The sequence below is a fragment of the Acomys minous genome, assembly GCF_964271855.1.
Source record: "Acomys minous genome assembly, chromosome: 18".
Lineage (NCBI taxonomy): Eukaryota > Metazoa > Chordata > Mammalia > Rodentia > Muridae > Acomys > Acomys minous.
The window spans coordinates 13,462,311-13,487,896 of record NC_140501.1 but is presented as its reverse complement, the minus strand read 5'-3'; the positions used below and the strand labels follow the sequence as shown (position 1 = coordinate 13,487,896).

General features: G+C 35.8%; 1 long non-coding RNA gene across 3 annotated transcripts in view; it reads left to right on the top strand.

Moving 5' to 3' along the window:
• Window positions 1-5,695: 5,695 nt before the first annotated feature.
• Window positions 5,696-25,586, top strand: part of LOC311589351 — a 74,687-nt gene continuing 54,796 nt past the window's right edge. For 2 of the 3 annotated variants that reach the window (XR_014776514.1, XR_014776516.1), the window contains exon 1: window positions 5,698-5,789. This is a non-coding gene — a long non-coding RNA (uncharacterized lncRNA). Of the gene's footprint in view, window positions 5,790-7,382; window positions 7,455-25,586 lie in introns of all 3 variants that reach the window. The other variant, XR_014776515.1, reaches the window with a different exon arrangement.

Here is a 25,586-nt window from a genome sequence, read left to right as displayed (position 1 = left end):
ACTGAGTAAATTCAGAGAATCATAGTGACATGTCTTAAACATTTACATTTGGATAAGTCAGAAAACATAAAATTAATATGTATTTTTGCCTGTGCATAACCTGTTATTCTGATTTTTATCCATGAGACAAGCCTGTTTTTACTAGTAAAAAGGAACTCAGTTGAGAAAATGTTTCCTTCAGATTGCTTGTAAACAAGCCAATAGGGACCGTTTTGATTAATGATTGACGCAAGTGGTCCCAACCCAAAGAGGGCAGTGACAAACTTTTTAAGGTGGTCCTGATGTACATGAAGCAACTTCAAGGAAGCCATTGTGGGCAGATCAGCAAGCAAGCACAGTTCCTCCAGACGCTTTTCTTCGGATCCTACCTCAATGTTCCTGCCTTGAGCTTTTGCTTTGAATACCAAATTGAATCTCCTACACTGCACAATTCAGAAACGATGGTGTGTGCTGTAAGCACACCATATAGGAAGGTGGAAGCAAGAAGATCAGAGAGGTACAAGGCCATCCTCACTTACAAACAAGTCTTAGACTAGCTTGAGATTGCATCACAAATGTGGGAGCAAGGGCTTGATTCATTCTCCATTTTTAAGCACGTTTTCAATGGAAAATCTCTAGTAGTAATTCTGTTTTACTAAAGTTGTTTCGAAGAGATTCCATTATTGCATTTCCTTTGCACTCTAACATATTTATATAGAGGGATAATCAAGAACCAAGAGTCAGTCCTTCAGCAACAGGCCAGTGTGTACATTTAAGCTACACTTATATCCAGTCTAAGTCTCTCTCTCTCTCTCTCTCTCTCTCTCTCTCTCTCTCTCTCTCTCTCTCTCTCTCTCTCTCTCTCTCCCTCTCTCTCTCCCTCTCTCCCTCTCCCTCTCCCTCTCTCTCTCTCTCTCTCTCTCTCTCTCTCTCTCTCTCTCCCTCTCTCCCTCTCTCTCTCCCTCTCTCTCTCTCTCTCCCTCTCTCTCTCTTTCTCTCTCTCTCTCTCTCTCTCCCTCTCTCTCTCTCTCTCTCTCTCCCTCTCTCCCTCTCTCTCTCTCTCTCTCTCTCTCTCCCTCTCTCCCTCTCTCTCTCTCTCTCTCCCTCTCTCTCTCTCTCTCTCTCTCTCTCTCTCTCTCTCTCTCGCCTTTCTCCCCCTCTCTCTCCCCCTCTCTCTTTTCCTCCCCCTTCTCTCTTGCTCTTTCTTCCTCCTTTATATCCAATTATCCTTACCGTCTCTATGTCTCTTCCCTCTCCCACTCCCATCCTGACCTTTCCTATAATTTTTTTTCTTTCTCTTCAACCATTATTCTGTGTTTTCTATATTCATCCTGTTTGTAAGCCATTCACTTTAAAAATAATTTTCACATTTTTTCCTGTGAAATTACTGCCTGTTCTCTGAAGGATTTTGATATTGACAAGATACCCAAAAGATTAAGCATTACAGCAACTGAAGTCCTATGCATCATTTTACTTTCCTTTAAATTATTCTCCCATTTTGTTATGTATTTATCACCTATTAATTTCACATTATGGATCCCTCTTCATCTCTGTTAATAGAAAATACAAGCCTGAGGTGGTGGCACATGCCTGTAATCCCAGCACTTGGGAGCAGAGTCGGGCAGATCACAGTGAGTTCAAGGCCAGCCTGGTTTACAAAGTGAATCCAAAACAACCAAGGCTACAAAAAGAAACCCTGTCTTGAAAAAAGAAAAAAAGAAAACTACATACTGCTGTTTAATAGGCCACTTATGGCTTTTAAAAATAATATATCCTTATTCATTCTCCCCTATAGCTTGTAAGAGAACCCCCAGAGTAGTGGATCACATGAACAGTTTTGAACTAGTACTAATATTGAGGGTGTTCTGAAGGCATTAGAAACTCAGAATGTAAAATGGCAGAAACTTTCGTAACTCAAAACTTATTGCCAAAACAATGCTTTTATAGAAAATAGACTTACCAAGTAGACTCGCAGATCATTTTCCCAATACTTTATTTTACATTAAAGCCCCAATGATGTTAAGACACTCAACAGGCTAAGAAGGAGAGTGGAGGAAAACCTGAACTGGGTGTAATTGTACTGTAAGTACAGGCAAGTGAAACTAGAGACTCACGGCAAAGATGTGGTATGGGGTTAACACACTGTAAAAGTTTACAACAAATGCAATAGCTACATGGGGCCTTTTAGCTACATCACCCTAGCAGAATTCCGGGATAGGACATGCCAAGGTCATTTTCGACACTTTTGCAGGGTGAAAGGATTCATCCTGATCCCAATAGGAAATATGTTTAGACATCAAAACTGGAGAAATGTCACCAAAATTACTTAGTGTATTCTTTTTAGAAACGTAAATTCATTTTGAATGTATTATTAATTTTAATGGTTACAAAAACCTAAAATTATTCATTTCACAGCATTTTCAGATAATGAGAGGGTTTTTTTTGGCACATATTCATTCAAGTTAGGATGAATTTGTGTGTTCCTACATTTAGTATTTCTTCACTATGTATCAGTTAAAGTGATTCCTTGAAGCTTTTGAAATGTTCAATGAACTATTGTAAATCTGAAAACATCAACATATTTCACAAATGTAGTAAGTAAAAGATTTTAAAATTCACTAAAATTAGAACAGGCAAAAACTGTATGTACTTAACTGACCTCTTTGATATATGTTGAAGAGTTTGCTGCATAATGAACTAACTATGTGCACTATGTGCAATTTCTTTTCCCTAATCTTTCCTGACCTAATGGCTTAGCAAGTGTAAGAAACTAATAACAATTGATTAGACATCTATTTGTTTACTTCAGTGATGAAGTTTAACATTTCATTTTCTTTTCTGCCCTTAATTCCTTACTGGGAATTAAAATCCCCCTGCCACTGTAACTTATAGACTGAAAAATATTTTTTTGAAAATGTTGCCATTATTTGCATGTAGTTACTTCTGAATGTTTATAAAGTCTAGCTAATCCAGTATTATGTGTCCAATGCCAAAACATTAATTTGAAGCCGTTGTGTATCTCTGCAAATGACCACACAGGGGAGCTCTAACCCTGCAGGAAAAAAAAAAAAAAAAAAAAAAAAAAAAAAAAAAAAAGCAATCCGTCTGTTAAACAGAAATGAATGTGTGTTAATATGTAAACATATGCATTATTTTTATTTTCCACAATAAAACTGAAGCAACATTTTAGTCATTTTAAAATTATTCTAATTACATCTTTTTCCAGGGGTCTGTTTTCCCAATGACTGTAGGAATCACATTAAAAATAACTTCTCAAAAAGGCATTTTTCCTCTCCAACTAACGAGTGTCACATTCTATATTAGCATGCAATTGCATTTCAAAGACAAGAGATTTCACTTCAAAGCAATTGTGTTTAATCAAAATGACTGCAAATTCAAGTGGCAGTGATCGTACACTGCAGTGAAGATGAAGGGAATGACTCTTAAAAGCTGTAAAGATGAAAGTGTCTCGAAGTGTTGGGCAAATCCTTAACAATGCATGGCTAATTGCTTTGGTCAGAATTACATTTTTCACCTCTCTGCTTTCAATGAAATTTATCTTTCATTATTTCCTGCCTGGACATTATGTTTGACTGAAAATATGATTTGTTTTTATTTGCTTCATAAAAATAAGTGGAAAGTGGAATCATCATTTTATACTTAAGTCATTTGCTACATATTAGAAATTGTCTCTTTCTTATTTTGAGATTATAATATATTTACAAATTTCTCCTTTTGTTTTTGTCCCATTAGATCCTCTCCCAGTGATCTCTCTTTCAAATTACAATCATTAGTGAATGATTTTTTTTTCATTTCATTTTCTAAATAGTTCAAATATTTCTCGTGACAAGGGAGATATTTATTACTATTATTTATTTTGATGTTTCAAGATAAGGTTTTGCTGTGCAGTCTCAGCTGTCCCGGACTCACATTGTACACCAGGCTGGCCTCAACCTGCTTCAGCTTGCAAGAATGCTGGTATTAAAAATATGTGCCACCACTCCCCTCTATATTTTTAATTTTTTTTATTGAAAATAGATTCATTTCTTACCAAATCTATCCTGATTGTGCCTTTCCTCACTTTATTCCCCCCAGTTCTTTCCTGTATCTCCTCCAATCTGAATCCATGCCCTTTCTTCTCTCATTAGAATATTTAAGTAATATTTATATTCCTTGTTATAAGCTACTAATTTCACCAATAGAACTTCACCTTTTATAATTTATATTGCTACAGCTTCTATTCCTCCATACATGCTCATATTATATAGTTACATTCACAGAATACCAGTAAAACATAACTTTTCTTGTCAGAATTGTATGTAATCATGACAAAATTGTATGTGCTTAGTATAATTTACCTTGATACATACAAAATATATGAAGCACATACATAATAATACTAAGTGAAAGTATTGATCCCAAATAGAAATGTGGCAAAATTTGAATATATATACAATTTCACTTTAATTAAGCACACTGAATCAGACACGGGAAATATCAGACATGACAGATGTGATTATAATCTAAGCACTCTTGATTTGGGATAAGGAAGGTCAGAGTTATTTGGGTGAACAATGAGTTCAAGGGCATTCTGAGGCACACAAGATGCCCCTTCTCAAATGAATTCAATAAATATGAAGAATACACATGAGGATAAAACTCAGGTTATAGGATTATCAAACTTTTAAAAGAATAAAGTTCATAATAAGAAATGCCCTTTTCATAAGGTCCCATTTGTTAATTGTTGATCTTATAGCCTGAGTTGTTGATGAAAGTTGTCTCCTGCGCCAATGAGCTCAAGGCTCTTCCCCACTTTTTCTTCTAATAGATTTAGTGTGTCTGGTTTCATATTGAGGTACTTAATCCATTTGTAGTTCAGTTTTTGCAGGATGATAGGTATGGGTCTAACTGCATATTTCTATAGGTGGCCATCCAGTTAGACTAGCACCATTTGTTGAAGATGCTATCTATTTCCCATTGTATGGATTTGACTTCTTTGTCAAAAATCAAGTTCCCATAGGTATGTGGGTTTCTGGGTGTTTGATTTAATTCATTGATCAACCAGCCTATTCCTATGCCAGTACCATGCTGCTTTTATTACTATTGATCTATAATACAGCTTGAGATCCAGGAGGATGATTCGTCCACAAGATCTTTTATTGTATAGGATTGTTTTACTGACTGTTGGGTTTTTTTTTCACATGAAGCTGAGAATTGATCTTTCTTTTTTAAATAAATATCGTTATTAAATTTTTACATATACATTTATATTATTACACATATATACAAGAAACAACTTATAGATTTCAAGGTTAGTAAAGAATTGTGTAGGTATTTTGATATTACATTGAATCTATAGATTGTTTTTGGTAAGATGACCATAAGTAAGGAAAAGGACACTTTCAACACAACAAAACAACAGCCTACAGACTGGGAAAAGATCTTTACCAACCCGATATCTGACAAAGGTTTAATATCAAAAATATATCAATAACTAAGAAATTAAACACCACCAAACCAAATAATCCAATTGAAAAGGGAGTGCAGAAAAAAAAAATAAATAAAAAATAAAAATTAAAAAAAAAAAAAAAAAAGAAAAGGGAGTGCAGAACTAAACAGATAATTCTGAACAGAGGAATATGATATGGAATGGCGGAGAAACACTCATCATTCCTAGTTATCAGGGAAACGCAAATCAAAACAACTCTGGAATTCCATCTTACACTTATCTGAATAGCAAAGATCTAAACCTAAATTGAAGGCAAATGCTGGCTAGGATGTGGAGAAAAGAGAACACTCCTCCACTGCAGGTATGAGTACAAACTTGTGAAACCACTTTGGAAATCAATTTGGTGCTTTCTCAGGAAACTGGGAATAATTTTACCTCAAGATCCAGCCATAACATTCTGGACATATAACTGAAAGATGCTTCACCATACAAGAAGGAAATTGGCTCAATTAATTTCATAGGAGATTTATTTATAATAGCCAGAATCTGGAAACAACCTAGAATCCCTCAACTGAAGGATGGATAAAGAAACTGTGGTGCATTTACACAATGGAATATTACTCAGGTATTAAAAACAAGTAAATCTAAAAACTGGCAGGCCAGTGAAGGGAACTAGAAAAGATCATCCTGAGTGAGCTAACCAAGACCCATAAATACAAGTGTGGCATGTTCACTCATAAGTGGATATTAACCACATAATACAGGAAAACCACACTATAATACAGAGATTGATGCAACAACCAAAGGCCATGTATGAGGTGGTCCAAGATCCTCTGCTCAGATGTATTAGAGAGGCAGCACAGTATCCTTGAGGGTTCCACAATATGAGGTGTAGAGACTATTTCTAACATTGACTCTGGCCCCCAAACTTTGATCACTTCCCCCTAGCAGGGCAGCCTTGCCTGGCTGTAGAAGAAGAGCTTACAGGTAGTACAGATGAGACTTGATAGGCTGAGGTCAGATGTTAGGGGAGGAGGACTCTCCTTTCTGAGGAATAGCAGAATCAGGGAGAGAGTATGAGCAAGGGAGGAGGATTCGGACAGGAAGAGAAAGGGGGCTATATTGGGATGTTAAGAATTCAAACTGCAGAACAAGCAGGTAACTTATATTGCTAATCCCGCTACATGGGAATAGCTCTCAGACTGGCTGAGTCATGACTGCCTTTGCATAGACAAGGCTTCTTGTCGGCTACAGAATCCTTGTGATTTATTATTAGATGCCATTCTTCATATGATATGAAGATTTACAGATGTCTTGGTTTTTTTGCTCATATAAAAAGCAGAAAGCCAGTTTTAATTATTTTGTGCATCACTAACACTTTATACACTTATCATTTTAGGACTGTATAATGCTTGTGAGAAATTATGTTTTCAGAATACAAAAAATAGACACTGATGCTGGATCAGATCTAACAAGAATCATTCTTCTCAGCATGCTGGAAACTGACATCCTGCATCCTTCATGTTCCAGTACCAAGTGCTTCAGGTGCTGTTGCTCATCAGAACAGGACAGCTCCCAGGACAGCTTCAAAGAAAGCTTCCAATCCCAATTAATCAAGCATTTCAGACTGTCCAACACAGGACTATAATTTACCCTGTAATTTCTCAGCATTTATTAACTGGACCAGAAATACTATTCCTAGCTTGTTTATCCATTTTCCCCAATTTTATTTGGGCCCCTACAAAGTTATTAGTCACTCAAAACTAGCCAGAAGAAACCTTAAGAGAACAACACCCCATTTCTCTTCAAGGGGTTTGAGTAGGATTTTGGTTGCATTCTTAGGTGATGCTTATTTTTCACTGGAAGTTATCTATAAGGTAGTATTGGTCTTATTTAGATAGAAAACTACATTGGATCAAGGATGTCTCTCTTTTCCTTTATCTTACATTCTTAGATTTGGAGATGGCGATTGAAAAGAAAGAATGGGGAATGTAGAAATATATAGGGAAGATAGAAAAGAAAGTAGGTAAGTGAATCTACTCCTCAGCATAAGGCCTCAATTGTCACTCATAAGGTTATTTTTAATTCACTGGTATAGAATTTTGTATATAGATGAAAAATAAGTTTAATTTTAGATACATTGGTATAGAATTCAAATTTAAGATTATTCTTCAAATAATATATATATTATTTGAATATATATTCAAAATATATCCAAATATATATATTCAATATTTGAATATATATATATTTAATTATATATATATATATTTAATTATATATATATATATATATCTTGCTACTGTAATATGTGGTATTGTACCCATACAACTGAAGGTTTACTTCCAATTCTTTAAAAGTGCTGTTGCATGATGTTTAGTATAAGTAGGAAATACAAGATAATTGTTATTTGTTTAACTCATGGTCATATCAATTACTAGTCTAGAATATAAATCCTAGGTGTAACAGATAGATATGATTCTATAGAAAGATTAGGTAAAATAGTTAGGTATGGCCTTCGAAACTCTAAGAGACATACAGAATATGGCATTTAAAGTTGCTTTTATTATTTTAAAGATGCATTGATAATGAGACAGGTTAACTCCTATCAACACCCAGCCTACCCCAAACAAGATGATGAGCATCAAAGAACTTCGTTAATGAGATCGATTCAAAGATGGCAAATGAGCCACTTGGGCAAAATGTCCTCGTTTCTACCATAGACATAATTCTGCCTGAAAATGAGCAAGCTTAGATGAGGCAGAGTTGACAGCAAACACTGCCAAGACAGAATAAGCAAGTCCGCAATAGTTCCTGCCTCACAAATATGTCTGTCAGATATATTGGGCGAGAAGGCTGAAGATGATGCTCCAACATTATAGAGAGTTCTGGATTACTGTTCAGGCAACAAACTGTCTCTGTCTTCTCATTTGGGAAGCTACTAACCTGCATTCCCTGTATACTCAAGGTAATTAATTTTATTCTTCTCAAGTCTCTGATGGGGTTGAAGACCAGATTGTTCAGTCTCACCATTAAGCTTAGTTGTTTAGGGCTTAACATGTTTTAGGTCTAGATAAATGTTTTAAATTTATAATGACAAGATATGATAGGTATTGATTTATATTTAGAATTTTAGACTCACCATTTTAGGAAAGATGTTTTCTTCAAGATTGCAAAAGAGAAATAGCCAAAACACTATGAATGCAATATTTATATAATTCCTCATTGTTTTTTGTTTCTTTTTGCTGTAGGTAGTTTATTGTATATATGTGTGCTAATAAAAGTGTATATGTAAAAAATTAAAAATATTCAAAAAAGGAAAAAGAAATATTCTTTTTTGATAGCCTTCAATGTTTAAAGCACATAGGTTAGGACATATTTTCAATCTTATGTATGTTGAATAGATATATTGAACTGACCATTAGAAGCAAATTTTTGAACAATTATGTTTACAAACATTGATGATTTAAATTGTACTTTAAATTGTTAGTATTGTCATGAATGAATAAATGGTTTGAGAACCATCAGTATGGATCTATATTTAGTAGATCCAGCTAAGTTAATTAGCTTTGTTAGGTCTATTGAGATAAAGGTGATTTATTATTACATTTATATTTTGAGACCACAATAATGTTAGTTAAAGAAATGTTAATTGCTAATTTGAAAAATAAAATGCCCATATTATGAATTTCTAAAGTCAAAGAAATTGTTATTTAAGAAGCTACTTAATAATAATTTAGACAACTGTAATACTAATGAGGAATTACATATCAGAAACCTGTTTTTAGAATATTTCTATATTGGTTCATAAAATGAAAGACATGCACATCATTTTATATGAGTCTGACTTAGGCATCTGCAATCAAGATAAAAATTATGATGTGCCACTTTCTTCATAAAATTAAACAATGTTTATAATGAATGGTTTTCTGTGGGTACCAAAAGCCCTGTTTTAATGTGAGAGTACAGAACACTGGCTTTGCTAAGGTACATAATGAATCAAGAAAACATTTTACCTATAACATTTTGTGAGTCATGGACTCCAACTCTCACAATGACATAAAATCACTGAAACAAAAATGCTTACTATCCTGCAATAGCAATAGAGAATGCATTTACTATGGACCAATAGATCCAGTATTTTGTAACCTAGGGATGTAAAAAAGAGATGAATTGAGTCGGCAACACTCCTTAGTCTAACTTCTTGGGTCCCTTTCCAACTGAGGTGGTATCTGTTATATCAGGACAAGACAAAACCAGAATTTTATCTTTGTTAGTCAGTCACACTTCAAGGTCTTTTGTAGCCAGACTACAAGAAACAACCTATCATATGCAATGTTCCTTGGAACATGTCACCTGAATATGAAACAAATATTCAGTCAATCGTTAAGCAATTCAAATATCTGTTTAAGAACAAATTATTCATTTAGCATAAATTTTTATGCATTGATTTTTGAATATATATTGTTAAAATAAAATTTTTGAATACACACACACACACACACACACACACACACACACACACACACAGAGAGAGAGAGAGAAAGAAAGAGAGAGAGAGAGAGAATGTTCCAAGTAACATTTGCTTAATGTGGTGACAAATTTCAGTGAAAATGTTACCATAAAACTTTTATAAACCAAAATTAGATTGAGGTTTGCTGAGCCATATAGGCAAAATTCAGATTTGGATTAAATAAAAGTACGATTTGGAAACCAGGATAATTTAAATATGAACTATGACATCTCCAGTAAAGTTTGCTTATTGACAAAAATGAGACTTTGTTGCTAGTGCCTTGTATATGTCAGGATTAAAGGAACAAAGATTGAGTTTACAGAAAGGATGTGGTAGATAAGAGACGTCTAGCTTTTTGACAGTAATAACAAAGTTGGTTTCTGCCAGAATTGCATGAATTGGTTTCTGCTAGAATTGCTGAAACCTCAGTGTGTACATGTGACGAGTTGCTGAAGCAGTCGTCCTTGTTTTCATAACTCTAAGGTCATGTGAGTCCTACCCTTTTGTCATGCTAACTGCTGGTCAGTGCTATTATATTTCAACTGAATGGGTTTTTGTATTTATCAACGAAGGTGAGGATACACAAGGTAGAAAGTTATTATTTGATATGCATGCATGAAAACATGCAACAAAGGTCCTAGTTGAATCTGAGTATTAAAACACTGTCTAAATGAATTCATGAACAAACTGAGACAGAAGCATGTTTTATATTCTTTTAACAAACATATTTTACATTTCCACCTTGCTTAATATTTAATGTTATATCCTTGCAATCTTTAACTTTAAATGATTGATAAATCCTTCCTTTACCCTTTAAGTAAATTTATTATAGACAGAATACATTTACCCCACACTTTATATTCTCATTTGCCCAAACCTCTTTTGACCTTTTCACTGATGATCTTATGCTGTACATATTTAAAATAATACCATTTGTTTCCTTTTTATTCTATTTTACATAATTAGGTACAAACGCTACAATGTTGTTTTGTGATAGATAACAGAAGAATGCATATTTTTAATTTCAGATCCTCACATTTGATAGTACTAAAGAATTTATTGTCAAATGTTTTGCCTTTGAAAGCTTAATTTCAAATATTTAGATGTTATTATGTATATATGCTATATACATAGCACATACTTATATATTTTACTGTATAAGTAAACATTTGTGTCAAATGGTCTGTTCAGCTTCCTTCTATGTTACATCTTATTTATCATCAGTCACAAGTTCTACTGATGTCATATGAGTGCACATATGTCGTGTCTGACATACAAAAAGCCCATTTCTTATCTGGTCCGTATATCTACAGCTAGCAAATACTTAAGCTTTACTTTCTAATCTAGTGATGGTCATGATATGGTGGTGGTAGGTTTAACTTTCCCAAATACCTTCCTATTTTAGACATGAAAATTCTGGATTTTTTGCTTTTCTTTTTTTTTTTAATTTTTTTCTCTTTTATTAATTTATTCTTGTTACATCTCAATGGTTATCCCATCCCTTGTATCCTCCCATTCTTCCCTCCCTCTGATTTTCCCCTTATTCCCCTCCCCTATGACTGTTCCTGAGGGGGATTACCTCCCCCTGTATATGTTCATAGGGTATCAAGTCTCTTCTTGGTAACCTGCTGTCCTTCCTCTGAGTGCCACCAGGTCTCCCCCTCCAGGGGACATGGTCAAAGGTGAGGCACCAGAGTATGTGAGAAAGTCATATCCCATTTGAGTCTTTCTGCTTCTGGGTTAACTCACTCATTATGATCATTTCTAGCTCAATCCATTTATCCACAAATTTCGGGAATTTCTTGTTTTTAATAGCTGAATAGTATTCCATAGTGTATATGTCCCACAGTTTCTTTATCCATTCTTCTATTGAAGGACACTTAGGCTGTCAGATTCAATGCAATCCCTATCAAAATACCTACACAATTTTTTAAAAAACATTGAAAGTTCAATTCTGAACTTCATATGGAAAAACAAAAAACCCAGAATAGCTAAAACAATCTTGTACAATAAAAGGTACTTCGGAGGAGTCTCCATACCTGATCTCAAACTGTACTATAAAGCAATAGTAATTAAAACAGCATGGTACTGGCACAGCAACAGGCTGGTTGATCAGTGGAATCGAATCGAAGACCCAGATATGAATCCACACACATATGGTCACTTGATTTTCGACAAAGAAGCCAAATCCATTTGATGGAAAGGGATAGCATCTTCAACAAATGGTGCTGGTCTAACTGGATGTCTATGTGTAAAAAAATGCAACTGGACCCATATTTGTCACCTTGTACAAAACTCAAATCCAAGTGGATTAAAGACCTCAACATAAAACCAGAGACACTAAGTACCTTAGAAGAAAAAGTGGGGAAGAGCCTGGAACATATTGGCACAGGAGATAACTTCCTGAACAGAACACCAACAGCCCAGACATTAATGTCAACAATTAATAAATGGGACCTCATGAGGCTGAGAAGCTTCTGTAAGACAAGAGACACTATCAAGAGAACAAAGCCACAGCCTACAGACTGGGAAAAGATCTTCACCAACCCTACATCTGACAAAGGTCTAATATCCAAAATACATAAAGAACTCAAGAAATTAAACACCACCAAACCAAACCAAATAACCCAATTGAGAAATGGGGCTTGGAACTAAACAGAGAATTCTCAACAGAGGAAAATCAAATGGCTGAGAAACACTTAAAGAAATGCTCAACCTCCTTAATCATCAGGGAAATGCAAATCAAAACAACTCTGAGATTCCATCTTACACCCATCAGAATGGCTAAGATCAAAAATTCAAGTGACACTACATGCTGGCGAGGATGTGGGGAGAGAGGAACACTCCTTCATTGCTAGTGGAAATGCAAACTAGTACAACCACTTTGGAAATCTATCCGGTGCTATCTCAGAAAACTGGGACTAGGGCTTCCTCAAGACCCAGCTATTCCACTCCTTGGAATATACCCAGAAGATGCTCCAGCACACAACAAGAAAATTTGCTCAACCATGTTGACAGCAGCCTTATTCATAATAGCCAGAACATGGGTGCAGCCTAAGTGTTGCTTTTCTTTTTTATGATACATCCATCTACACTTTTTTATTTTTCATGGTTTTGTTTGATTGTTTTCTTTTAATTTTGTTTTTTTTTTGTTTTTTAGACGAAAGTCTTTCTGTGCTGTCCTGCCTGGCTTGGAACTCACTGTGTTGACAAGGTAACCTTAATCCCATATGCAATCCTCCTGCCTTTGCTTCCTGGTGCAGAGATTAGAGGCCTGAATCTCACATGTAGGACTTGTGATGAATCAGTGCTTATCTGTTTTATGCTCCCTGTTGTCCTGAGCTTCTTCTCGTGTGCCTGGATGACATGAATCAATATAATTGGCTTTGTGCATTGAATGGCTTCTGAACTCAGGTGTGAGGTCTTTCTACTTGTCTCATTATTTAAAGTTGAAGTGATAGCCACAATTGCAACTCTGATTTATACATAATTACCTGATTTGAAATGGTTCATGACACGGACTGATTCTGTGTTCATTGTTATGATCTGCTATTTGGCTGACGCATCAAGATATTTGTATTTACAACCAGTACATTCAACAACCCTTTAAAATAATTATATTTTGGTTCCAAATTTTAGAGTACACTTTTGCATTTAAAATATCATTTTGATTTTTCACTCTATTGCTTACCTCTTGGTTAAGTTATACATGGAACCGTGGAGTTGACTTGGCCTAACTTTCAGGAAAGACAGCATGCTTCATAGGTTTTTAAGGTTAGATCCCAGTGAGCTTTCCAGTTCCTGAAAAACCAATGCACTCCCTCAAGAAATGAAGCATTCAGGCCAAATTGTGTTTCTATGTATTTTCCTTTAGTATTCAGTAAAGCATGAAAGCCTGACAGAAAAATTGGTCTTAGTCTTTTGTACCATATATAACCTGCAAATGTCTTTGTTTCCTGGCAATAACAAATGTATTGATCCTGGCAGTTGTGATTATATTCTCTTTCTGATAAAGTTATAAATTGTCTGATTGCTCCCAATAAAAATTCACAGTCTCTGTTGTGCTGTGGACTCTCCAACTGCTCTGCTTTTATCTCTCACAGACACATCAGGTGACCTTGGCCCAGTAAGTAAGCATAGGTATTTACATGACTGAATATTCTACATTTTTCTGTTTGTTTTCTCACATTCATGTTCATATTTTCCTCTAATTCAATAGTTTTCAAGGGGAACATTAATTTCTTGACAGTCTCCATAAATGCATTAAACATATTGCCCTGTAGGTGAGATAAAAATACTAAATTAAGCTTGCTGTAACTAGAAAAAAGGTATACATTTGTAATTGCAAAACGAAGCATGATTTATGATACCTCCAAATGGCTTCACCATAAGCTTACACTTTTTATTTATTTATTTTTGGATGCATTTATCATCTTAGTAACTTCCTACAGAAGAGTTAAAGTAAGAAATGATTAAAAATGCAGAGACTCAATAGTCTTTATGTTCTTGGTTACTCATCCTAGTTATAGGGCTGTGCATTCTTAATATTATCCTGCCTTGACTATTTGTACCAATGGATCTGAAAGACTTAAAGAATGTAAGATCTGATCCAGGGGTCTATTATGAGCCAGAGAGAAAGATAAGAAAAACTTTTGACATTTTATTTATACTGCTCGTTCAAAGGGATCGCTTTCTGAATACAATCTATTATATCAAAAATGGAAGTTAGTTGTTGTAAGTAATCCTGAACACATGCAATTCATTCAACTTTCTGTTTTGATTTGCTTGATACATGATCTCCTTGAGTAGTGCCTGTCCTGAAAAACCACAATGTAGTTCCATTCTGGGCACTTAAATCTTTTTTAGACATTTAGATCCTGACTCTCAAGATATGACAAAATGTAGACCAGAGGAGAAATTTGATAACTTATTGTCCAAAAATTCCACAGCAATATAGTTCTTATTTCCTGTCATGATACAAAACTGCACTTAGTGAGATGAACTGAGATTCAGAGACTCTCTAGTACCATGGTTTCCAGGTATTTGAACCTCATCTAAGTCTAATTTTTTTCCACAGTTTATTCAGCAGCTGAAAGCAGTCATCCATCTATATTTACTTCTGTCTTATTCTAGCAGCCATTTTAGTTTTAAGAAAATCAAGAAATATATAAAAAATGTTTACATTTGTCAGTTGATTCTAAGAATGAAATCATAGTCTCTGAATTTATATCACACATGAGTGATGAACGGCTGCATTTCTCATAAGTTCTCATTGTTCCTTGTTCCTCTAAGGAACAAGAACAGGTGCCTTAGCCACTGTTTCACACTGTCCACTGACTGTAAAACTTCTTTTTTCTATTTTTAAAAAAATAATATTATTAATTTATTCTTGTTACATCTCAATGGTTATTCCATCCCTTGTATCCTCCCATTCTTTCCTCCCTCCCATTTTCCCCTTATTCCCCTCCCCTATGACTGTTCCTGAGGGGGATTACCTTCCCCTGTATATGCTCATAGGGTATCAAGTCTCTTCTTGGTAACTTGCTGTCCTTCCTCTGATTGCCACCAGGTCTCCCCATCCAGGGGACGTGGTCAAATATGAGGCACCAGAGTACGTGAGAAAGTCACATCCCACTCTCCACTCAAGTGTGGAGACTTTGGCAAAATACATTAGAAGAAGTTTAGTTATGAAAATAATAGTTCATGAATTGCACAACACTCACAAACAGGACAGACTGATCTATGTCGAGGGATATGAGCAATGAGCTCTCACCAGCTGAAAAATGGGATGAAAGTGAGAAATGACTGAGCATGGCCTGATGGGAAGTCCCCATTGAAGTAATTATTGTCTATGAGGAGTTGCCTGAAACTTGGAGTTTTGTTTGTTTAGAGGGTTATTTTTGGAGATTTTTTCAAGCAAGAAAGAATGTTTCTTAATTTGTTTGTTTTTTTTTTTAAAGAGCTCCGAACATAAAAATACCTGTGTTTGCATGGCCTCCTATTTCTTGTGGTTTAACAATGATCTAAAATTTCTTAGGACCCTATCTAATACCAAAATTTAATTTCAAAGTTCAAATTTATGGAAGTAATAAAAAATTGAAAGTGTTGACTTTTTAAAAGTTAAAAAAAACTTCTTTTTTTTCTTCTCCTTTACCTAAATGCATAGCTCTATGTTTTTCTTCCCCATTCTGCTTCCACAAGTCTGTTTCCAGGGGACAAACTTCACACACCCTGACACAAGTCTGTCTTACATCCCACACTTGTGATGAAAAAACATTTTTACTTCCACAACATACTATACCATGCTTTTAAATCAGTATAACACAAATTAATGATCCAAAGTTGTAAAATGTAACCTCAAAATCTACAATGAATATAAAGTATATGAAATATTATGAAAACTAAAGTATCAAAAGCACATATCACCAGTAATATATGTATGTATATACATATATACATAAAGTAAATAAAACATCTTATACATCTATTGAATGCTAATCATATTTAATACTGTTTATTTGCTCCTTTTTACTAAGGGATCATAAGTCTTTTAAACTGCAGAATCAATCAGAAATCCTAAAAAGTGGATAGAAATAAGTAATTAGTATTTAATTAAAAATCATACAAATGAATAAATTTATATTAGTGAAAATAATGAAGACAGAATGAAATGTTATTTATTATTCATCATTGAAATGAATAAATAGTAAAAATTTATCTTGAGTTTATACAAAAGAAAAAATTATTTCACTTCAACTCTATTAAGGAACACTTTGCATAAGTTTTTGCTGTGTGGCTTTTTGAATAGATTTGCAAATGAAAGATAATAGTTTTCCTTGCAAAAGTTGATTTTTGGAATTATAGTCAAGTATCTTTGTTTGTAATGGTTTTAAAGTAAATATATTTGCTTTAGTTTTACTGCTTAATATAATAAAAGGTACTGAGTAGTTTAAAAGAGTAATAGAACAATCAAGCAGCCTCACTCTGAACTATGAGTGGAAATTGTTCTGATCACTGAATGGCAGAGAATGCAATTGCTGAAACATTAACAATCAGAGAGCAGCTCAGAAAATGATGACAGAGAGCAGTCATGAATGCATTTCCAGCCCATTAGACAATGACACTTGCAGGCACAGTTTAGCAGATGTTCAAAAATCATGTAAAATATTAAAATGCCCTTTAATTCAATCACAGGATTTCAACCGAAGGAGCAGTATGATTTATTTCACCTTCACTGCTGACACCAAAGCTCCATTGAAGGAATCTTTAATGCACATAAAGAATGGGACTGCATTGCTTATTTGGCTAAGGGCCAGTGTCCACAACCTTACCATTTAGTGCTATTGCAAAGAAAAAAAAAAGTCAAGCCAACACTGCATTTGAATTAATATATTGGAAAAGGAGCAAGAAGTGCAACACACTTGACCACATGTGTTCACACAAATATTCATATTGTAGAAAAATAATTTTACTTTCAATTCTTGACTAAATATTGAAATAATTTAACAAATGGAGGAGTGGATGTAAACATGTATTTGTTTTGATCCCAAGTGTAGGATGCGAAGTAGTCTTGTTAGGGCATGCAGTGTTTTTCCTCTGAAAATGGACTTGTGAAACAACAGGTGATGTTTGTCCATTGGAAGAAGAATGGTCTCTTGCAGAGGCATGGCCTTTGCCAGTGATAAACAAGGTCTCTGAGAGAATATACATACACATACACACACACACACACACACACACACACACACACACACACACACACACACACACATATATATATATATATATATATATATATATATATATATATATATATCCTAAAAAAGAGGTGGGGCTTTTTGGTCTTGGCTGTACATCAGTCCAATTCCAGCAGCCGTGTTTGCAGTAACCACTGCTGAAATGCTGGTGTGCTGTTTAACTGGTCCTTTGGAATCCTGATGACCATGCCAGTGAAATTGCTCCAAAGAACAGAGTCTAAAAATGTCTATTTCTTCTGTTACTATTAACCTCTTTTCTATCTTATCTAGAGTAGGTGCATTAGAAGGGAGGTATAAGCATTAGAAGCATATAAGAAGGAGGTATAAGAACCACAAATTAAATAGGTTTGAAAAAGTTCAAAGCCTAAATTTGGATGTTATGATTTAGTTTTTGAAAACTTTATAAGAAAAATAAGATATATTTCTATTAAAAAACCATAGGTCCTAAAAAATATGATGAGAAGTTGCTCATTGGCTTTTTTAAATTTTTCCTTTGTGTTTTGTATAGATATATTTAGATTTTAGTCCTGTTTGCCAAAGACTCCCAGCTTTTCATAGCCTTGGACTATGTGTCTCTGTTCTTCTGAAGTAAGGAATGTTTTGGCAGTCTTTATACTTCAATAAGAGATAATTCTCTGCAGCACAATGAAAAACTATGTTATTTTCCCATTTCTTACTTCTGCCATGGTATTCTGAAAAGCATAGTCCTCTATTGAGTGCAACTTAAATTCATCGAAGGTAGCAGCAAAGGCACAAAAAAGGGCAAGAGTTGCTTTCAGTAAATATAACTGATAACTACTCTCTTTCTGAGTAATTTGACAAACAGTGACCCTGGTTTTGAATTCTCCTCTTCTCTTCCCATGCTGTCAGTTTGTCTGTAGGTTGTGGTTTTTGGGTTGTCTATAGTCTGTCTTTCATGCATTTGATATGCATGATATGCCTATGTCCTTATTTTTACTTGTGGAGAGCCACAGAGCCCTTTGCGGACCTTGCCCCAAGATGGCACCTGGCATGCAGCCAGAGCTGCCTCGGTGGAGGTAAACAAATCCTTATTTGGAAGACGCCCACTGCTTGCATTAGCTCCGCCTCTATGAGCCTATCAGCGTGTGAGATGTGGCTTAGTGTGATTAGCTGTTTGGGTGGTATACATGAGCATGGCAGGAGTGGCTCGTGGGATTCTCCTGGAAACAAAGCCTGAGTAAAACCGTTTGAGAGAAGAACTGGTGGTCGTGTCTTTCTTGCTGGTCAAGCAAGGCGCGGCAAGTGGTGGCCCGTATGGGGACCCGACTTCCCCACCGTCAAGTTCAGAACTCCAAGTGGTCAGGGATTGCCAGTGGGTAAGTTCCTGGTAAATGGAGCTTACGGCCCCTGGGGAAGAGGAAAGTCCTCGGGAGGGAGGCTATCCTTAGGTCTCCGGAAGGGAGCTAATTCTTAGGTCTCCAGAAGGGAGCTAATTCTTAAGTCTCCGGAAGGGAGCTAATTCTTAAGTCTCCGGAAGGGAGCCAATATGAGAGGTTTATCGCAGAAAAGAAAGTGAAAATATGGGTGTGTCACAGTCTCATCCGGTTTTCGCGGCTCTTCAAGAGCTGTTAAAATCAAAGGGAATCAAGTTAAAGAGTAAAACCTTGGAAACCTTTTTGTCAGAATGTGATACCGTAGCCCCCTGGTTTGCTGTATCAGGTCAACTAACCTCCCGATACCGTCCAATCCTTTTAATAATTGGCTCCTTTGTGGGGTCAATGGCAACTGTACTGATCTGACGCCAATGACCATGATTAATGGAGGAGCATTTGGTAATACTACTTTCAGCTGGAATACATCTGCCCTTTTTGAAACTTCTAATGCTTTAGTGGCTACAGGACGCAATGTTTCTTTTGGCCCTACTCCTGTATGCGTTTGGCCACCGCCTTAGAGGTTCAGACCAACATAAATGCACACTTGAAAGGTGGCATCATGATTTTAAATCAACGCGTTGATCTGGTACAATAACAAGTAGATATCCTGTTACAGGTGGTTCAGCTTGGATGTGAATGGAAATGTCAGGGTTATGCATTACATCTGTGCCAGATAACAATTTTACACGAGCTGCGTATTTGTCTAAGAGTCTTTCACCTTATCTCCAGGGGAACTGGTCTGCAGAGTTTGAACATACCCTAAGAGATCTGCGCCTCGACATTGTCACTGTGAATTCAACGCGAGTGGATCCTCCCATGGCATTGGGCTTCTCCCCCTGGATGTCGGTGGCTATGAACCACCTGAAAAAATGGGCGGGAATAGGAGCCCTGGGGTTCTTGATGCTTGCAGTACGTGTGGTATGCTTTTGGTGTATTTGTTGTTTACGTGTGTCTCAGATGCGTACTCAAATCATGATGGCTCAGGCATTTGCAGCAGTTGAGGCGGGGCAATCTCCACAAGTGTGGTTGTCGGTCTTGAAGAATTGATCACCTCGTCATGCTCAGGGTGCAAGGCAAAGCACTGCACAGGAGGTACATTGTTAGCAATTAATGGCCTCCTAGGGAGCAAGTGTGATTGCATGTGGGTTGGTACCCCAGACCCCACCTCCAGAAAAAAGGTACAGGACGGGTCCAGTGCTGAGTCAAGTGAAGGGCTTTGGCTGAGTACTGTTGTACATCAGTGTCCATTCGACAGGACGGGTTCAGCACTCAATCTGGTGGAGGGCTTAGATTGTGGGCTGTTATACATCAGTGTCCTCCTAGAGATCAGACCTCTACTCTCACCTGTTGTGTCAGCGCTAATAAAACAAAAAGGAGGAACTGTGGAGAGCCACAGAGCCCTTTGTGGACCTCGACCCAAGATGGCACCTGACATGAAACCAGAGCTGCCTCGGTGGAGGTAAACAAATCCTTATTTGGAAGACGCCCACTGCTTGCATTAGCTCCGCCTCTACGAGCCTATCAGCGTGTGAGACGTGGCTTAGTGTGATTGGCTGTTTGGGTGGTATAAATGAGCGTGACAGGAGTGGCTCGTGGGATTCTCCTGGAAACAAAGCCTGAGTAAAACCGCTTGAGAGAAGAACTGGTGGTCGTGTCTTTCTTGCTGGTCGAGCGAGGCGCGACATTTACTTATGTTCCTAGATCTTGGACTGAAATAATTCCTACATCCCTCGATTTTATATTGAAACAATGATTAGTATGCTTTTAGAAAATATATGAAATAAAATAAGGTGTTAATAAAAATATGCCTTGTCATTGGCAAATGATTCTAGAGACTAAATATTTATTTTCACAAGAAAAATTACTGTATATAAACAATTAATACAAATACTTGCCTCTTGAGATATAATTGAGTCCACAAAACACTGACTGGATAATCCATGTTGAAAATATCAGAACATAAATCTAAATCATGGACTCAAGAGCTACCAATCCCATTGTATGAAGCTTCCTCATGAAGTCTAAGACTAAGACCATGAGACAGAGCTAGATAATTTATGCTACAATTAGATCAGGTGTTGTATAACAGCTGCACTGCAAAGTTTTGTTTGCTACTTCTAAAATGCCCTGTTGTTAAAACATGAAGAAGCTAACAGAATGTTTTAGGCCACCTGCTAGGATTCAGAATTTGTTTCAGAAATTCAAATGCTATAGCCACTTAGAAGATTGTAAAGGAGACAATCATACAAGAAAGGAAAAAAATTAGTCAAGTTTCTAATTAAAATTAAACTTCCATTTAGGAAGTTTTAAAAGGAAATTTTTGTGAATAAATAACACTTGTACAGCTACTTTGAAAATCATTCTATCACTTTATCAGAAAACTTGGAATAGTTCTACCTCAAGTCCCCGATATACCAATCCTGGGCATATACCTGAAAGATGCTTCACCATACAACAAGGATGTTTGCTCAACTATGTTCGTGGTACTTTACTCATAATAGCCATCATCCAGAATCAACCTAGATGTCCCTGAATTGAAGAATGTACAAGAAAACTGGAGAACATTTACACAATGGAATACTACTCAGCTATTACACACAACAAAATCTTGAAATTTGCAGGCAAATGTATTGAACCAGAAATGATCATTCTGTGTGAGGTAACCCAGACCCCAATAGACACACAAGGTATATACTCACTACTGGATATTAGCCACATAATACAACATAACCACACTATAAAATACACAGACCCAAAGAAGATAAATAACAGGGAAGACCCTAGGGAGGATGCTTAATTCTCATTCAGAAGGGCAAATAGAATAGATACTAGAAATTGCTGAAGAGAAGGAACAGGATGGGAGTCAATCATAGAGGTCCTCTGAAAGACTGCACGCAGAGAGGGATTGAAGGAGATTCTGAGATTCACAATGAAACTTTGGGTTGAAGCACAGGGAGCCTTCTGGAAGAGTTAGGGAATAGAAGGACCTGGAAGGGACAGGAGCTCCACAAGGAAATCAATGGAGACAACAAATCCAGGAGGTGTGTGTGTTTGGGGGGGGCAGGTTGCTGTAGAGACTGATGCACCAACCAAGGACCATGCATGGTAAGTTCATCAGACCCTCTGCTCAGATGTAGTGTATAGTTAGCATAGTCTCCTTGTGGGTCCCATAATATGAGGACCAGTCCAGATGAGACTTGATAGGCTGAGGTCAGATGATAGAGGAGGAGGGCTCCCCCTTTCTGAAGGAGGGGATGCATGAGAGAGGAAGGATAAGACTGGGAGGAAATGAGAGAGGGGCTACAATCTGCATGTAAAGTGAACAAATTATATAAAAAATATACACTGCTTTTCTGATTTATTTTCTTTAAAAAATCAGAAAGTCAGATGATGGTGATCTGTTTGGGGGTATTAATTAACTAAAGAAAAAGCAGGGTGGATTATTTCATGCTAAAATGCTGTGGTTACTAGAGAAGAGAATAATTGTGTGGAATGACAATTCAACAAAATGATGTCTCATTAAGCTTGTGTTGTTAGAAACATCTTGGCTTCATCAGTCCCTGCTCTGTCTTCCATGCAATCGCAGAGAAATCTAAACATTAATAGTAGTTCTGTGCTCCTTTACTAAAGCTAAAATTTTAAGTATAATAAGACACTGCATAGAAGAAATGTTTCATATCAAAGAAGCAATAAAGTGTTTCAGATTATTTTCCTTTTCTCTATATATGTAACAGGTAAGACAAAAATCTCTTTGTTTTGTTTTATTTTATTTTTGCTTTAGTTTTCTCTTCTAATGTATAAATGAATGAGCTCCATTATATTTTAGAACATCATCTCTCTCACACACATCACACACACACACACACACACACACACACACACACACACACACGTCAACATCCTTGTTTTTATTTGTTTCTATATAGTATATCATCTCTATTTTCCACTTGTCCTGGGAATTTCTGCCTTCCAAACAGTTCTCTTCTTTCCTCTGTTTTCTGGTTTAAAAATTCCATTTCTTTCTATCCTATTTGATGGAGACATGATGCTTTAGGTCTTTGCTCTTTTGTTTCTGTGCTGGTATTTTCACAACAGAAGTAGTTTGATACTTGTATATATCTTTTTATTTCTTTCCAAATAACCTTTCGTCTTACAGTACAAGCAGGTGTAATTTCAGGGACTTGGTTAAAAGGGTGCTGTGACCTTATTTTTTTTTCTTCTGATTTTGGACTCATATTTAAAGCTATAGATTCTATTCTTCTATTTTTCTTCTTTTTTAAAATTTGAGACTATAATATAATGACATTATTCTATTTCTTTTTTTTTTCACTGAAAATCCCTACCCCATAACTCTTCCTTTTTCTTTCCCCAATCCATGCCCTCTCCTCTCATCAGTTGCTTTCACTTGCAACATGTATAAGCATATACAAAAACACCTCTGAATATATTCTGCTCCATCTGTACAATGCTACCTGCATTACTGCTTAATAGATTACTCTTTGGTACTAGATAACCAATGACATGCTCTTGGCTGGGGAATCCTTCCTCTCCCATTCACTGTGTTTTACTTTCTTTTAGTTCTTTGAGTATGGTTGAGATACAAAGATTTTCTATAAACATTATGACATGTTCCTTTTTGTCTTTTTAAAGCTTATGCTTAGAAAATCAAGGCTTAGCTTCAGGTATTACTAGGAGACATTGACTCAAAGCAATATTTTAAAAGTGCTATTGCATCTTTCGGGTATATTCCCAGGAGTAGAATGGCTGGGTCCTGAGGAAGAATTATTCACAATTTCCTGAGAAAACACCAGTTTGATTTCCAAGGTCATTGTACAAGTTTGCACTCCCAACAGCAATGGAGGGTTCGCCTTTCTCCACATCCTCACCAGCATGTGCTATCACCTGAATATTTTATCTTCATCATTCGGATAAGTGTAAGATGGAATCTCGGAGTCATTTTGCTTTGCATTTCCCTCATAACTAGGGATGTTGAATATTTCTTTAAGTGTTTCTCTGCCATTCAATATTCCTTTGTTGAGAATTCTCTGTTTAGTTCATTACCCCATTTTTAACTGGATTATTTCATTTGGCGCTGCTTATTTCCAGAGTTCTTTAGATAATTTGGGTATTAGACCTCTGTCAGACATAGGGTTGATGAAGACCATTTCTCAGTCTGTAGGATGTCATATTTTTCTGTTGACAGTGTCCTTTGCCTTACACAAGAGTGTTGGGTGGCTGTTTAGGCAGTAAACAGCCTCAGTCATTTTTTTCATTTTGGAAGCTGCCAACCAGCAATACCGGTTCACTCAGGGATTTAAGATTTATTCTTTCTCAAGTTTCTGAGGGGAGTTGAAGACCAGATAACAAGATTGGAAAGATGTTTTCTTCAAGTTTGACAAATTCAAATAGCCAAAAGCAGCATGAATGGAACATTTATATAACTCATGATTATCTCATGATTCTTCTTGCTATATGTAGTTTGTTTTATTCACGTGTAATAAAAAATTGTAAAAAAAAGAAAGTGCAACTGCAGGTTGTATAGGATAAACAAGTTATACAAGACTATATATATTAGGTGCAACAGATAGATATGATTCTATACAAAGATAAAGTAAAATAATTAGAGAAGGTTTTCAAAAACCTCAGAGACATACAGAATAAGGCATTTAAAATGTTTTTATTATTTTAAAGATTCACTGACAATGAGACAGGTTAACTCCTGGCAACTCCCAGCCTACCTCAAAGAGCATGATAAACAAAGAACCTTCTTATGGAGATGGCTTCAAATGTGGCAAACAGGGCACTGAGCAAAATGTCCTCATTTAAATTACAGACAGAATTCTCCTTAAAAAAGGGCAAGATTAGATGCAGGCAGAGTCAATGGCCAAACTTGCAAAGGCAGACATAATGGCCAGAAGGCTGAAGATAATGCTCCAAATATTGTAGAGAATTTTGGGTGACTGCTCAGGTAGAAAACTGTCTCTGTCATCTTATCATTTGGGAAGCTACTAACCTGCACCCTCTGTATAATCAATTAATTAATTTTATTCCTTCTCAAGCCTGTGATGTAGTTGAAGGCCAGATAGTTTAGTTTTACAATAAACCTTAGTTGTTTAGAGGTTAAGATGCTTTTCAGTCTAGATAGATATTTTAAGTTGATAATAACAAGATATGATAGATATTGATTTACATTCAGAATTTTAGACTTAACAATATAGGAAAGATGTTTTCTTCAAGTCTGCCAAATACAAATGGCCAAAACACTATGAATGTAATATGTTTATATATATATATATATATATATATATATATATATATATATATATATATATATATATATATATATATAATTCCTGATTGTTTCATGGTTCTTCTTGCTGTAGTTTATTATATATATATATATATATTATATATATGTAAAGAATAAAATAATATTTAATAATAAGTAATAAACAAAAAGAAAGGAATAAGAGAAGGAAAAAGGAAAAGCAAAG